The sequence below is a fragment of the Scyliorhinus torazame genome, chromosome 3 (assembly GCF_047496885.1).
Source record: "Scyliorhinus torazame isolate Kashiwa2021f chromosome 3, sScyTor2.1, whole genome shotgun sequence".
NCBI classification, from domain to species: Eukaryota; Metazoa; Chordata; class Chondrichthyes; order Carcharhiniformes; family Scyliorhinidae; genus Scyliorhinus; species Scyliorhinus torazame.
In genome coordinates, this window is record NC_092709.1 from 370,820,217 (window position 1) to 370,835,719 (window position 15,503).

Below are 15,503 nucleotides of genomic sequence, written 5' to 3' on the forward strand. Positions count from 1 at the left end.
AGAATAGGCATAAAGCGAAGGTCAAGATAGGTTCAGTGCATGAAACCAATTTGTTTTCTGAAAACTGAATCCCTTAATTAAATGGGGTTGTTTGAATTTGATATCACTCAGGGGCCACAATGACCTTAAAATCCTTTTCAAGCCCTTGGCTGCAGCCACCTTTCCCAGTGGCATTCCATAGTGGTCATGTGGAGTATTTCTGCAGAAAATTAAATTGAAGCAATAAACTAATTTGGACTGTTTTGGTCATTGCGCCAATGCTCTTCTTTGAGTGGGTCAACTGAGCCCAACATCTTAATACGAAGGAGCATATGGTCCATGCGGAAAGCAGCTTTCTGATCACGGTGTAGTACAGTAATGCCATTCGGAAAGAATGTGCTTATGTTTTTGCAGGTTATAGTTTAAAGAGCTCATCCCACCCAATTGAGTTTTGGCAGATCGCCAAATGTTCCAGTCCTGCCCGTCACTTTGCCTGTCCCTGTTGGGAATGGAAAATACCTGCCGTTTTCAATGCGATCATGCCCCCATGACCAGCAGAGAATGCAACTCATTATCAAGTGTGGAAAGGATGACAAGGATGCAATGAAACGTCTTTGCTGGAAAGGAGGAACATTTTCATACAGAGAGATCTGTCTGACAGCGGTTTTGCTTCACACTCGCATGTTGCAAGGCAAATTTAAAATCAGCTGGAGCTACCCAGAAGCAGAAAGCATGGATTTCATCACCTCTTTTTTGTCCGTTCCCCCAGATGGAACCCAGCTGAGTTTGTAGAGGTCCACAGCCGGCGTTCCATGTTCCCAGTGGATCTGCAAACTGTTCGCACTGATGTTCGAGAAGTGTAGGTTTGATGGAGCTGGGCCAACCACTGTGTGAGAAGAATGAGACCATAAATGTGCACATGGAGCAGAAATGTAACAGAATCTGACAGAGTAGAAATGGTGAGGGAAGGGAGGCCATTTGAGCAAAGATTTGAGATACTGGCACTGTTCGCCAATAACTTGCATTTATATTGTGTCTTTAATGCTGTAAAATCTCCCGAGGTACTTAAGAACATAGAACATAGAACATTACAGCGCAGTCCAGGCCCTTCGGCACTCGGTGTTGCGCCAACCGATGAAACCACTCTAAAACCCATCCACACTATTCCCTTATTGTCCATATGTTCATCCAATGCCCTTAATGTTGGCGAGTCCATTACTGTTGTAGGCAGGGAATTCCACGCCCTTCCTACTCTCTGAGTAAAGAACCGACCTCTGACATCTGTCATATATCTATCTCTCCTCAATTTAAAGCTGTGTCCCCTCGTGCTACCGTCACCATCCGAAGAAAAAGGCTTTCACAAGGGCAGCACGGTGGCGCAGTGGTAGCACTGCAGTCTAACGGCGCCGAGGTCCCAGGTTCGAGCTTGGCTCTTGGTCACTCTCCGTGTGGAGTTTGCACATTCTCCCCGTGTTTTGAGGGTTTTGCCCCCACAACCCAAAGATGTGCAAGGTAGGTGAATTGAATATTCTAAATTGGCCCTTAATCGGAAAAAAATGAATTGGTTATCTTAAATTTGTTTAAGAAATAGGATCTCACTGTCCACTCTATCTAATCCTCTGATCATCTTGTATGCCTCAATTAAGTCACCTCTTAACCTTCTTCTCTCTAACGAAAACAGCCTCAAGTCCCTCAGCTTTCCCTCATACACTTTGCTGCAGCAGAAGCAGAGAACCCAGGGGAACATACTAATCCGACAGCCCATCCTGAAGGACGTTATGATCTGCTGCACATCACGATATGTGCTTTCGATGTCACTTTGTCCTTTTTTCAATATTTGAAGATAACTGGTAAGGGAGTAGAAAAGCCGAATGGTGATTTTTATATACTACAGACTTACATGTACGCTCGGAGTCTGAGACTTCGTCACTTTCCGTCTTATCTGGGTAGATGGCAGTAAGGGAAACATCATATAAGGTGTTAGGATTCAGGTTATCTAAAACCTGGCTGGTCTCATTCCCATTTATAATCACCTGGAATAATAGGCATAAAGTGAAGGTCAAGATAGGTTCAGTGCATGAAACCAATTTGTTTTCTGAAAACTGAATCCCTTAATTAAATGGGGGTGTTTGAATTTGATATCACTCAGGATGACCTTAAATCCTATACCAGCCCTTGGCTGCAGCCACCTTTCCCAGTGGCATTCCCTAGTGTTCATGTGGAGTATTTCTGCAGAAACTGAAATTGAAGGAATAAACTAATTTGGACTGTTTTGGTCATTGCGCCAATGCTCTTCTTTGAGTGGGTCAACTGAGCCCAACATCTTTATACTAAGGAGCATATGGTCCATGCGGAAAGCAGCTTTCTGATCACGGTGTAGTACTGTAATGCCATTCGGAAAGAATGTGCTTATGTTTTTGCAGGTTATGGTTTAAAGAGCTCATCCCACCCAATTGAGTTTTGGCTGATCTCCAAATTTTCCAGTCCTGCCCGTCACTTTGCCTGTCCCTGTTGGGAATGGAAAATACCTGCCGTTTTCAATGCGATCATGCCCCCACGACCAGCAGAGAATGCACCTCATTCGCAAGTGTGGAAAGGATGAAAAGGATTCAATGAAACATCTTTGCTGGAAAGGAGGAACATTTTCATACAGAGAGATCAGTCTGACAGCGGTTTTGCTTCACACTCGCATGTTGCAAGGCAAATTTAAAAATCGGCTGGAGCTACCCAGAAGCAGAAAGCATGGATTTCATCACCTCTTTTTTGTCCGTTCCCCCAGATGGAACCCAGCTGAGTTTGTAGAGGGCCACAGCCGGCGTTCCATGTTCCCAGTGGATCTGCAAACTGTTCGCACTGATGTTCGAGAAGTGTAGGTTTGATGGAGCTGGGCCAACCACTGTGTGATAAGAATGAGACCATAAATGTGCACATGGAGCAGAAATGTAACAGAATCTGACAGCGTAGAAATGGTGAGGGAAGGATGGCCATATGAGCAAAGATTTGAGATACTGGCACTGTTCGCCAATAACTTGCATTTATATTGTGTCTTTAATGCAGTAAAATCACCCGAGGCACTTAAGAACATAGACCATAGAACATTACAGCACAGTCCAGGTCCTTCGGCCCTCGGTGTTGCGCCAACCGATGAAACCACTCTAAAACCCATCTACACTATTCCCTTATCGTCCATATTTTCATCCAATCCCCTTAATGTTGGCGAGTCCATTACTGTTGTAGGCAGGGAATTCCACGGCCTTACTATGCTCTGAGTAAAGAACCGACCTCTGACATCTGTCATATATCTATCTCTCCTCAGTTTAAAGCTGTGACCCCTCGTGCTACTATCACCATCCGAAGAAAAAGGCTTTCACAAGGGCAGCACGGTGGCGCAGTGGTAGCACTGCAGTCTCACGGTGCTGAGGTCACAGGTTCGAGCTTGGCTCTTGGTCACTCTCGGTGTAGAGTTTTCACATTCTCCCTGTGTTTGCGTAGGTTTTGCCCCCACAACCCCAAAGATGTGCAAGGTAGGTGAATTGAATATTCTAAATTGGCCCTTAATAGGAAAAAAATGAATAGGGTACTTTAAATTCATTTAAGAAAAAGGCTCTCACTGTCCATTCTATCTAATCCTCTGATCATCTTGTATGCCTCAATTAAGTCACCTCTTAACCTTCTCTCTAACGAAAACAGCCTCAAGTCCCTCAGCTTTCCCTCATACGCTTTGCTGCAGCAGAAGCAGAGAACCCAGGGGAACATACTAATCCGACAGCCCATCCTGAAGGACATTATGATCGGCTGCACATCACGATATGTGCTTTCCATGTCACTTTGTCCTCTTTTCAATATTTGAAGATAACTGGTAAGGGAGTAGAAAAGACGAATGGTGATTTTTATATACTACAGACTTACATGTACGCTCGGAGTCTGAGACTTCGTCACTTTCTGTCTTTTCTGGGTAGATGGCAGTAAGGGAAACATTATATAAGGTGTCAGGATTCAGGTTATCTAAAACCTGGCTGGTCTCATTCCCATTTATAATCATCAGGAAGAATAGGCCTAAAGCGAAGGTCAAGATAGGTTCAGTGCATGAAACCAATTTGTTTTCTGAAAACTGAATCCCTTAATTAAATGGGGGTGTTTGAATTTGATATCACTCAGGGGCCACAATGACCTTAAATCCTTTACCAGCCCTTGGCTGCAGCCGCCTTTACCAGTGGCATTCCCTAGTGGTCATGTGGAGTATTTCTGCAGAAAATTAAATTGAAGGAATAAACTAATTTGGACTGTTTTGGTCATTGCGCCAATGCTCTTCTTTGAGTGGGTCAACTGAGCCCAACATCTTTATACTAAGGAGCATATGGCCCATGCGGAAAGCAGCTTTCTGATCACGGTGTAGTACAGTATGCCATTCGGAAAGAATGTGCTTATGTTTTGCAAGGTTATGGTTTAAAGAGCTCATCCCACCCAATTGAGTTTTGGACGATCTCCAAATTTTCCAGTCCTGTCCGTCACTTTGCCTGTCCCTGTTGGAATGGAAAATACCTGCCGTTTTCAATGCGATCATGCCCCCACGACCAGCAGAGAATGCAACTCATTAGCAAGTGTGGAAAGGATGACAAGGATGCAATGAAACATCTTTGCTGGAAAGGAGGAACATTTTCATACAGAGAGATCTGTCTGACAGCAGTTTTGCTTCACACTCGCATGTTGCAAGGCAAATTTTAAAATCAGCTGGAGCTCTACAGAAGCAGATAGCATGGATTTCATCACCTCTTTTTTGTCCGTTCCCCCAGATGGAACCCAGCTGAGTTTGTAGAGGTCCACATCCGGCGATCCATGATCCCAGTGGACCTGCATACGGTCCGCACTGATGTTCGAGAAGCGTAGGTTTGATGGTGCTGGGCGATCCACTGTGTGAGAAGAATGAGACCAGAAATGTGCACATGGAACAGAAATGTAACAGAATCTGACAGAGTAGAAATGGTGAGGGAAGGGAGGCCATATGAGCAAAGATTTGAGATACTAGCACTGTTCGCCAATAATTGCATTGATATAGTGCCTTTCATGCTGTAAAATCTCCCGAGGCACTTAAGAACATAAAACATAGAACATTACAGCCGCAATCCAGGGCCTTCGGCCCTTGGTGTTGTGCCGACCTGTGAAACCACTCTAAAGTCGATCTACACTAATCCCTTATCGACCATCTGTTTATCCAATGCCCTTAATGTTGGCGAGTCCAATACTGCTGCAGGCAGGGAATACCATGCCCTTACTACTTTCTGAGGAAAGAACCTACCTCGGAGATCTGTCATATATCTATCTCTCATCAATTTAAAGGTTTGTGCCCTCATGCTAGCCACCACCATCCGAAGAACAAGGGCAGCACGGTGGCCCAGTGGTAACACTGCAGTCTCACGGCGCCGAGATCCCGGGTTCAATCCTGGCTCTGGGTCACTCTCCGTGTGGAGTTTGCACATTCTCCCCGTGTTAGCGTGTGTTTCGCCCCACATCCCAAAGATGTGCAACGTAAGTGAATTGAACATGCTAAATTGCGCCTTAATTGGAAAAAATGAATTGGGTGCTGTAAATTTATAAAAAGAAAAAGGCTCTCACTGTCCACTCTATCTAATCCTATGATCATCTTGTGTGCCTCAATTAAGTCACCTCTTAACCTTCTTCTCTCTCACGAAAACTACCTCAAGTCCTTCAGCCTTCCCTCATACTCTTTGCTGCAGCAGAAGCAGAGAACCCAGGGGAACATACTAATCCCACAGCCCATCCTGAAGGACATTATGATCTGCTGCACATCACAAAATGCAGCATGTGCTTCCATGTCACTTTGTCCTCTTTTCAATATTTGCAGATAATTGGTAAGGGAGTAGAAAAGACGAATGGAGATTTTTATATACTACAGACTTACATGTACGCTCGGAGGCTGAGACGTCGTCACTTTCAGTCTTGTCTGGGTAGATGGCAGTAAGGGAAACATTATATAAGGTGTCAGGATTCAGGTTATCTAAAACCTGGCTGGTCTCATTCCCATTTATAATCATCTGCAAGCATAGGCATAAAGCGAAGGTCAAGATAGGTTCTGTGCATGACACCAATTTGTTTTCTGAAAACTGATTCCCTTAATTAAATGGGGATGTTTGAATTTGATATCCCTGAATGGCCACAATGACCTTAAAATCCTTTACCAGCCCTTGGCTGCAGCCGCCTTTCCCAGTGCCATTCCCTGGTGGTCATGTGGAGTATTTCTGCAGAAAATGAAATTGAAGGAATAAACTAATTTGGACTGTTTTGGTCATTGCGCCAATGCTCTTCTTTGAGTGGGTCAATTGAGCCCAACATCTTAATACTAAGGAGCTTATGGTCCATGCAGAAAGCAGCTTTCTGATCATGGTGTAGTACAGTAATGCCATTCAGAAAGAATGTGCTTATATTTTTGCAGGTTATGGTTTGAAGAGCTCATCCCTAAGACCATAAGACCATAAGACATAGGAGCGGAAGTAAGGCCATTTGGCCAATTGAGTCCACATCACCATTCAATCATGACTGATTTCAACTCCATTTACCCGCTCTCTCTCCATAGCCCTTAATTCCTTGAGAAATCAAGAATTTATCAACTTCTAAAGACACTCAACGTCCCGGCCTCCACCGCCCTCTGTGGCAATGAATTCCACAGTCCCACCACTCTCTGGCTGAAGAAATTTCTCCTCATCTCTGTTCTAACGTGACTCCCTTTTATTCTAAGGCTGTGCCCCCGCGTCCTAGTCTCCCCTGCTAATGGAAACAACTTCCCTACGTCCGCCCTATCTAAGCCATTCATTATCTTGTAAGTTTCTATTAGATCTCCCCTCAACCTCCTAAACTTCAATGAATATAATCCCAGGATCCTCAGACGTTCATCGTATGTTAGGCCTACCATTCCTGGGATCATCCGTGTGAATCTCCGCTGGACCCGCTCCAGTGCCAGTACGTCCTTCCTGAGGTGTGGGGCCCAAACTGCTCACAGTATTCTAAATGGGGCCGAACTAATGCTTTATAAAGCTTCAGAAGTACATCTCTGTTTTTATATTCCAAGCCTCTTGAGATAAATGACAACATTGCATTTGCTTTCTTAATTACGGACTCAACCTGCAAGTTTACCTTTAGGGAATCCTGGACTAGGACTCCCAAGTCCCTTTGCACTTCAGCATTATGAATTTTGTCACCGTTTAGAAAATAGTCCATGCCTCTATTCTTTTTTCCAAAGTGCAAGACTTCGCACTTGCCCACGTTGAATTTCATCAGCCATTTCTTGGACCACTCTCCTAAACTGTCTCAATCTTTCTGCAGCCTCCCCACCTCCTCCATAATACCTGCCCCTCCACCTATCTTTGTATCATCGGCAAACTTAGCCAGAATGCCCCCAGTCCCGTCATCTGGATCGTTAATATATAAAGAGAACAGCTGTGGCCCCAACACTGAACCCTGCGGGACGCCACTCGTCCCGGTTGCCACTCCGAAAAAGAACTCTCTGCCTTTTGCCTGACAGCCAATCGTCAATCCATGTTAGTACCTTGCCTCGAATACCATGGGCCCTTATTTTACTCAGCAGTCTCCCGTGAGGCACCTTATCAAAGGCCTTTTGGAAGTCAAGATAGATAACGTCCATTTGCTCTCCTTTGTCTAACCTATTTGTTATCTCTTCAAAGAACTCTAACAGGTTTGTCAGGAACGACCTCCCCTTACTAAATCCATGCTGACTTGTCCTAATCCGACCCTGCACTTCCAAGAATTTAGAAATCTCATCCTTAACAATGGATTCTAGAATCTTGCCAACAACCGAGGTTAGGCTAATTGGCCTATAACTTTCCATCTTTTTCCTTGTTCCCTTCTTGAACAGGGGGGTTACAACAGCGATTTTCCAATCCTCTGGGACTTTCCCTGACTCCAGTGACTTTTGAAAGATCATAACTAACGCCACCACTATTTCTTCAGCTATCCCATTTCGAACTCTAGGATGTAGCCCATCTGGGCCTGGAGATGTATCAATTTTTAGACCTCGTAGTTTCTCTAGCACTTTCTCCTTTGTGATGGCTACCATATTCAACTCTGCCCCCTGACTCTCCGGCATTGTTGGGATATTACTCATGTCTTCTACTGTGAAGACTGACGCAAAGTACTTATTTAGTTCCTCAGCTATCTCCTTGTCTCCCATCACTAGATTACCAGCGTCATTTTGGAGCGGCCCAATGTCTACTTTTGCCTCCCGTTTGTTTTTAATGTATTTAAAGAAACTTTTACTATCATTCCTAATGTTACTGGCTAGCCTACCTTCATATTTGATTCTCTCTTTCCTTATTTCTCTTTGTTATCCTCTGTTTGTTTTTGTAGACTTCCCAATCTTCTAACTTCCCACTACTATTTGCCACATTATAGGCTTTCTCTTTTGCTTTGATGCATTCCCTAACTCCCTTTGTCAGCCATGGCTGCCTAACCCCCCTCTGATAACCTTTCTTTTCTTTGGGATGAACCTCTGTACTGTGTCCTCAATTACTTCCAGAAACTCCTGCCATTGCTGTTCTACTGTCTTTCCCACTGGGCTCTGCTCCCAGTCGATTTTCGTCAATTCCTCCCTCATGCCCCTGTAGTTACCTTTATTTAGCTGTAACACCCTTACATCTGATTCTACCTTCTTTCTTTCAAATTGGATAGTGAATTCGACCATATTATGATCACTGCCTCCTAAGTGTTCCCTTACTTTAAGATCTTTAATCAAGTCTGGCTCATTACATAACACTAAGTCCAGAATGGCCTGTTCCCTCGTGGGCTCCATCACAAGCTGTTCCAAAAAGCCCTCCTGTAAACATTCAATGAATTCCCTTTCCTTGGATCCACTGGCAGCATTATTTACCCAGTCCACCTGCATATTGAAGTCCCCCATGATCACTGTGACCTTGCCTTTCTGACATGCACTTTCTATTTTGTGGTGCATTTTGTGCCCCCGGTCCTGACCATTGTTAGGAGGCCTTTACATAACTCCCATTATGGTTTTTTGCCTTTGTGGTTCCTCAACTCTACCCACACAGACTCCACATCATCTGACCCTATGTCGTTTAGTGCTATTGATTTAATTTCATTCCTAATTAACAAGGCAACCCCGCCCCCTCTGCCCACCTCTCTGTCTTTTTGATAGGTTGTGAATCCCTGGATGTTTAAATGCCAGTCCTGAACCCCCTGCAACAACGTCTCTGTGATACCGACATCAAAGAACAAAGAACAAAGAAATGTACAGCACAGGAACAGGCCCTTCGGCCCTCCAAGCCCGTGCCGACCATGCTGCCCGACTAAACTACAATCTTCTACACTTCCTGGGTCCGTATCCTTCTATTCCCATCCTATTCATATATTTGTCAAGATGCCCCTTAAATGTCCCTATCGTCCCTGCTTCCACTACCTCCTCCGGTAGCGAGTTCCAGGCACCCACTACCCTCTGCGTAAAAAACTTGCCTCGTACATCTACTCTGAACCTTGCCCCTCTCACCTTAAACCTATGCCCCCTAGTAATTGACCCCTCTACCCTGGGGAAAAGCCTCTGACTATCCAAATGTATCCATCATACCTGCCAGTCACAATCTGGGCCACAAGCTCATCTACCTTGTTCCGTACACTGCGCGCATTTAAATATAGCACCTTTAATTCTCTATTGACCGTCCCTTTTTGTTTTCTTAGTGTGGTGGACCTTGGTTTACTGAGCCTTTCCATACACTGTGTCATATTTTGTGGGATTGGGACTAGTAACCTCTCCTGAGTTTTGTCTTTTCGTGCTTTTTTGTATTCCTAAGCAGCTACTCTTCCCATTGATTACTTCACCTCTTGGTTCCCTGACTTTCCCTTCCCCCCCAATCTCTAGTTTAAAGTCCTATTGACCACCCTATTTACTCTTTTCGCCAGAACACTGGTCCCAGCTCGGTTCAGGTGGAGACCATCCCAACGGTATAGGTCCCCCCTGTCCCAGAACTGATGCCAGTGTCCCATGAAAAGGAACCCCTCATTCCCACACCACTCTTTCAGCCACGTGTTAACGTCCCTTATTCATGCCTCCCTATGCCAATTTGCACGTGGCTCGGGCAGTAATCCGGAGATTATGACCCTTGAGGACCTGTTTTTTAATTTGAATCCTAGCTCTTTATAATCTCTAAACAGGTCCTCTTTTCTAGACTTGCCTATGTTGTTGGTACCGACATGGACCAGAACAACTGGATCCTCCCCCTCCCTCTCCAGTATCCTTTCAAGCCGGTCAGAGATGTCCCGCACCCTAGCACCGGGCAGGCAACATACCATGCGGGATTCTTTATCCTGCTCACAAAGGATGTTATCTATCCCCCTGATAATAGAATCCCCTTCAACTACAACTTGCCTATTTACTCCCTCCCCTTGAATGGCCTGCTGAACCATGGTGCCTTGGTCAGCTGACTCATCCTTCCTGCAGCCCTGTTCGCCATCCACACAGGGAGCAAGTGCCTCATACCTGTTGGACAGGGTCAAGGGCTGAGGCTCCTGAGTTCCTGACTGCTGGTTCCCTTTACCTGCCTGACTTGCAGTCACACCCTGCTGTCCCTGGCCACTGGCAGGATGTAAACTACTTACTCTGACAGGTGTGACTGCCTCCTGAAACACAGTGTCCAGGTAAGTCTCCCCCTCCCAGATGTGCCTCAGTGTTTGAAGCTCAGACTCCAGCTCATCAACTCTGAGCCGGAGATCTTCGAGCAGCCAACACTTACCGCAGATGTGGTCGCTGCAGCTCGCAATGGGATCTGCCAGCTCCCACATCAAGCAGCTCAATCCCACCCAATTGAGTCTTGGCCGACCTCCAAATTTTCCAGTCCTGCACGTCACTTTGCCTGTCCCTGTTGGGAATGGAAAATACCTGCCGTTTTCAATGCGATCATGCCCTGTTATTGAAAATATGGAACAATGTGTCATTTGAAACTTGGAAGTCTGGCAATATGTGGTCCGAGAGAAACAGGAGAGGATCCAGGGAAAGATGCCACGAAGGGTTAACAGCAGCTGCAAAGATCAGGATTGCAGATATCCGTGGTCAAGCAAGCTTAGCAAACAAAACACACAGGATTTTCAATGAAGCCAAAAACAATGGCTCACACCTTCATTGAAAGTAACTATCTTAGTCAGCAGCTGGAAAGGAAAGGATTAGGTTAATTTGAATTTGGTAACAATTCTAGGTATGAAATTTTGAGAATACCTGGTAAATTAAAGAAAACTGGAGACTATCAGTCTACGAGAAACATAATTCAAAGCCAAAATCAAAGGCAAAATTATGAGCTGAGGACACAATTGGAAAATAAGACTATAGAAATAACAGGAACCAAACCAAAATTCACATCTCTTGAAACGAAAACATTTTTGATCATCACAAAGGAAATGTGAACATAACAAAGGAAACTATGTAATCAGAGACCTGAGAGGCGATGTTATGTCAAAATGAAATCTTAGTTGTATTAGAATGTTTAGATCAAAAATACTTTCTACAATCAAAGAAAATAAGAGTTATTTTACAATAAAGTCATGAAAATTAGATAACTGTAAGAAAAATATATAAACCCGAAGAAAGGGGACAGCATCCAGACCAGAACTCAGAGAGAGGCGGAGAAGCAGAGAAGGAACAAGCAGCTCAGAGTCAGATTACAGTCAGCTCGGACATTGGAAAGGGACAGGGCAGAGCAGCCGAGCTAAAATAGCTAATACATCTAAGGAAGACGAGAATTTAAATAGTAGGCAGAGTCAGCTCAGAGTCAGCTCAGAGTCAGCTCAGAGACAGCCAGCAGAGCCAGCTCTCACAGCTCGGTACATGGGAAAGATAGGACACAGCAACCGAGCTAAACAGCGAATACATCTAAAGAAGAGCAGACTTTAAAGAAGATTGATTGTCAAGGTGGGCCTGAAGGTCCCTTCAACCAACCAGGAGGGTCCAGAAGCAAGATCTTTTTCCTTTCTGTCAAGAAAGTAATTTCAGCTTTTAAAAGAAAAAATATAACAATGAAATAACTTAATTTAACCTGAAATAGTGTTTATTTCAAAGTCTACTTTACTTACTTAGCAATGCGGGATCCAGGATCGATGCTACAAAGTGGTAAGTAGATGAAATCTTCGGTGAAGGTATGGGTTATACCGGGGGATAACTTGAAAACATAGTTTGACCTGAATAGCGCCCACTGAAGCCTGCATCAGAGTCGGGGAGTGAGAATCCCTGATCACCACTCAGAATGTCGGCCCTTTTTGGTATAGGGGGACTTCTAAGAAAAGTGGTGAGTTTTCAACAACAGCCCCCACGACCAGCAGAGGATGCAACTCATTAGCAAGTGTGGAAAAGATGACAAGGATGCAATGAAACTTCGTTGCTGGAAAGGAGGAAAGTTTTCATACAGAGAGATCTGTCTGACAGCGGTTTTGCTTCACACCCGCATGTTGCAAGGCAAATTTAAAAATCAGCTGGAGCTACCGAGAAGCAGAAAGCATGGATTTCATCACCTCTTTTTTGTCCGTTCCCCCAGATGGAACCCAGCTGAGTTTGTAGAGGGCCACATCTGGCGATCCATGATCCCAGTGGATCTGCAAACTGTTCCCACTGATGTTCGAGAAGTGTAGGTTTGATGGTGGGGCAACCACTGTGTGAGAAGAATGAGACCTTAAATGTACACATGTAGCAGAAATGTAACAGAATCTGACAGAGTAGAAATGGTGAGGGAAGCGAGGCCATATGAGCAAAGATTTGAGATACTAGCACTGTTCACCAACAACTTGCATTTATATAGTGCCTTTAATGCAATTAAATGTCCCAAGGCACTTAAAAACATAGAACATAGAACATTACAGCGCAGTCCAGGCCCTTCGGCCCTCGATGTTGCGCCGACCTGTGAAACCACTCGAAAACCCATCTACATTATTCCCTTATCATCCATCTGTTTATCCAATGATCATTTAAATGCCCTTAATGTTGGCGAGTCCACTACGGTTGCAGGCAGGGCATTCCACGTCCTTACTACTCTCTGAGTAAAGAACCTACCTCTGACATCTGTCCTCTATCTATCTCCCCTCAATTTAAAGCTATGTCCCCTCGTGCTAGACATCGCCGTCCGAGGAAAAAAGCTTTCACTGTCCACCCTATCTAATCCTCTGATCATCTTGTATGCCTCAATTAAGTCACCTCTTAACCTTCTCTCTAACGAAAACAGCCTCAAGTCCCTCAGCCTTCCTTCATAAGATCTTCCCTCCATACCAGGCAACATCCTGGTAAATCTCCTCTGCACCCTTTCCAATGCTTCCACATCCTTCCTAGAATACAGTGACCAGAACTGCACGCAATACTCCAAATGCAGCCGCACCAGTGTTTTAGACAGCTGCAGCATGACCTCATGGCTCCGAAACTTAATCCCTCTACCAATACAAGCTAACACACCGTACGCCTTCTTAACAACCCTATCAGCCTGGGTGGCAACTTTCAGGGATCTATGCACATGGACAGCGAGATCTCTCTGCTCATCTACACTGCCAAGAATCTTACCATTTGCCCAGTACTCTGTCTTCCTGTTATTCCTTCCAAAATGAATCACCTCACACTTTTCTGCATTAAACTCCATTTGCCACCTCTCAGCCCAGCTCTGCAGCTTATCTATGTCCCTCTGTAACTTGCAACATCCTTCCGCACTGTCCACAACTTTAGTGTCATCTGCAAATTTACTCACCCATCCTTCTACGCCCTTCTCCAGGTCATTTATAAAAATGACAAACAGCAGTGGCCCCAAAACATAGAACTTAGAACATTACAGCGCAGTAGAAGCCCTTCGGCCCTAGATGTTGCTCCGACCTGTGAAAAAAACTCTAAAGCCCATCTACACTATTCCCTTATCGCCCATATGTCCATCCAATGCCCATTTGAGTCCACTACTGTTGCAGGCAGGGCATTCCACACCCTTACTACTCTCTGAGTAAAGAACCTACCTCTGACATCTGTCCTATATCTATCTTCCCTCAATTTAAAGCTATGTCCCCTCGTGCTAGACATCACCATCCGAGGAAAAAGGCTTTCACTGTCCACCCTATCTAATCCTCTGATCATCTTGTATGCCTCAATTATGTCACCTCTTAACCTCCTTCTCTCTAACGAAAACAGCCTCAAGTCCCTCAGCCTTCCTTCATAAGATCTTCCCTCCATACCAGGCAACATCCTGGTAAATCTCCTCTGCACCCTCTCCAATGCTTCCACATCCTTCCTAGAATGCAGTGACCAGAACTGCACGCAATACTCCAAATGCAGCCGCACCAGTGTTTTAGACATCTGCAGCATGACCTCATGGCTCCGAAACTTAATCCCTCTACCAATACAAGCTAACACACCGTACGCCTTCTTAACAACCCTATCAGCCTGGGTGGCAACTTTCAGGGATCTATGCACATGGACAGCGAGATCTCTCTGCTCATCTACACTGCCAAGAATCTTACCATTTGCCCAGTACTCTGTCTTCCTGTTATTCCTTCCAAAATGAATCACCTCACACTTTTCTGCATTAAACTCCATTTGCCACCTCTCAGCCCAGCTCTGCAGCTTATCTATGTCCCTCTGTAACTTGCAACATCCTTCCGCACTGTCCACAACTTTAGTGTCATCTGCAAATTTACTCACCCATCCTTCTACGCCCTTCTCCAGGTCATTTATAAAAATGACAAACAGCAGTGGCCCCAAAACATAGAACTTAGAACATTACAGCGCAGTAGAAGCCCTTCGGCCCTAGATGTTGCTCCGACCTGTGAAAAAAACTCTAAAGCCCATCTACACTATTCCCTTATCGCCCATATGTCCATCCAATGCCCATTTGAGTCCACTACTGTTGCAGGCAGGGCATTCCACACCCTTACTACTCTCTGAGTAAAGAACCTACCTCTGACATCTGTCCTATATCTATCTTCCCTCAATTTAAAGCTATGTCCCCTCGTGCTAGACATCACCATCCGAGGAAAAAGGCTTTCACTGTCCACCCTATCCAATCCTCTGATCATCTTGTATGCCTCAATTATGTCACCTCTTAACCTCCTTCTCTCTAACAAAAACAGCCTCAAGTCCCTCAGCCTTTCCTCATAAGATCTTCCCTACATACCAGGCAACATTCTGGTAAATCTCCACTGCACCCTTTCCAATGCTTCCACATCCTTCCTATAATGTGGCGACCAGAATTGCACGCAATACTCCAAATGCGGCCGTACCAGAGTTTTGTACAGCTGCAGCATGACCTCATGGCTCCGAAACTCAATCCCTCGATGAATAAAAAGCTAACACACCGTACGCCTTCTTAACAACCCTCTCAACCTGGGTTGCAACTTTCAGGGGTCTATGTACATGGACTCCGAGATCTCTCTGCTCATCCACACTGCCAAGAATCTTACCATTAGCCCAGTACTCTGTCTTCCTGTTATTCCTTCCAAAATGAATCACCTCACACATTTCTGCATTAAACTCCATTTGC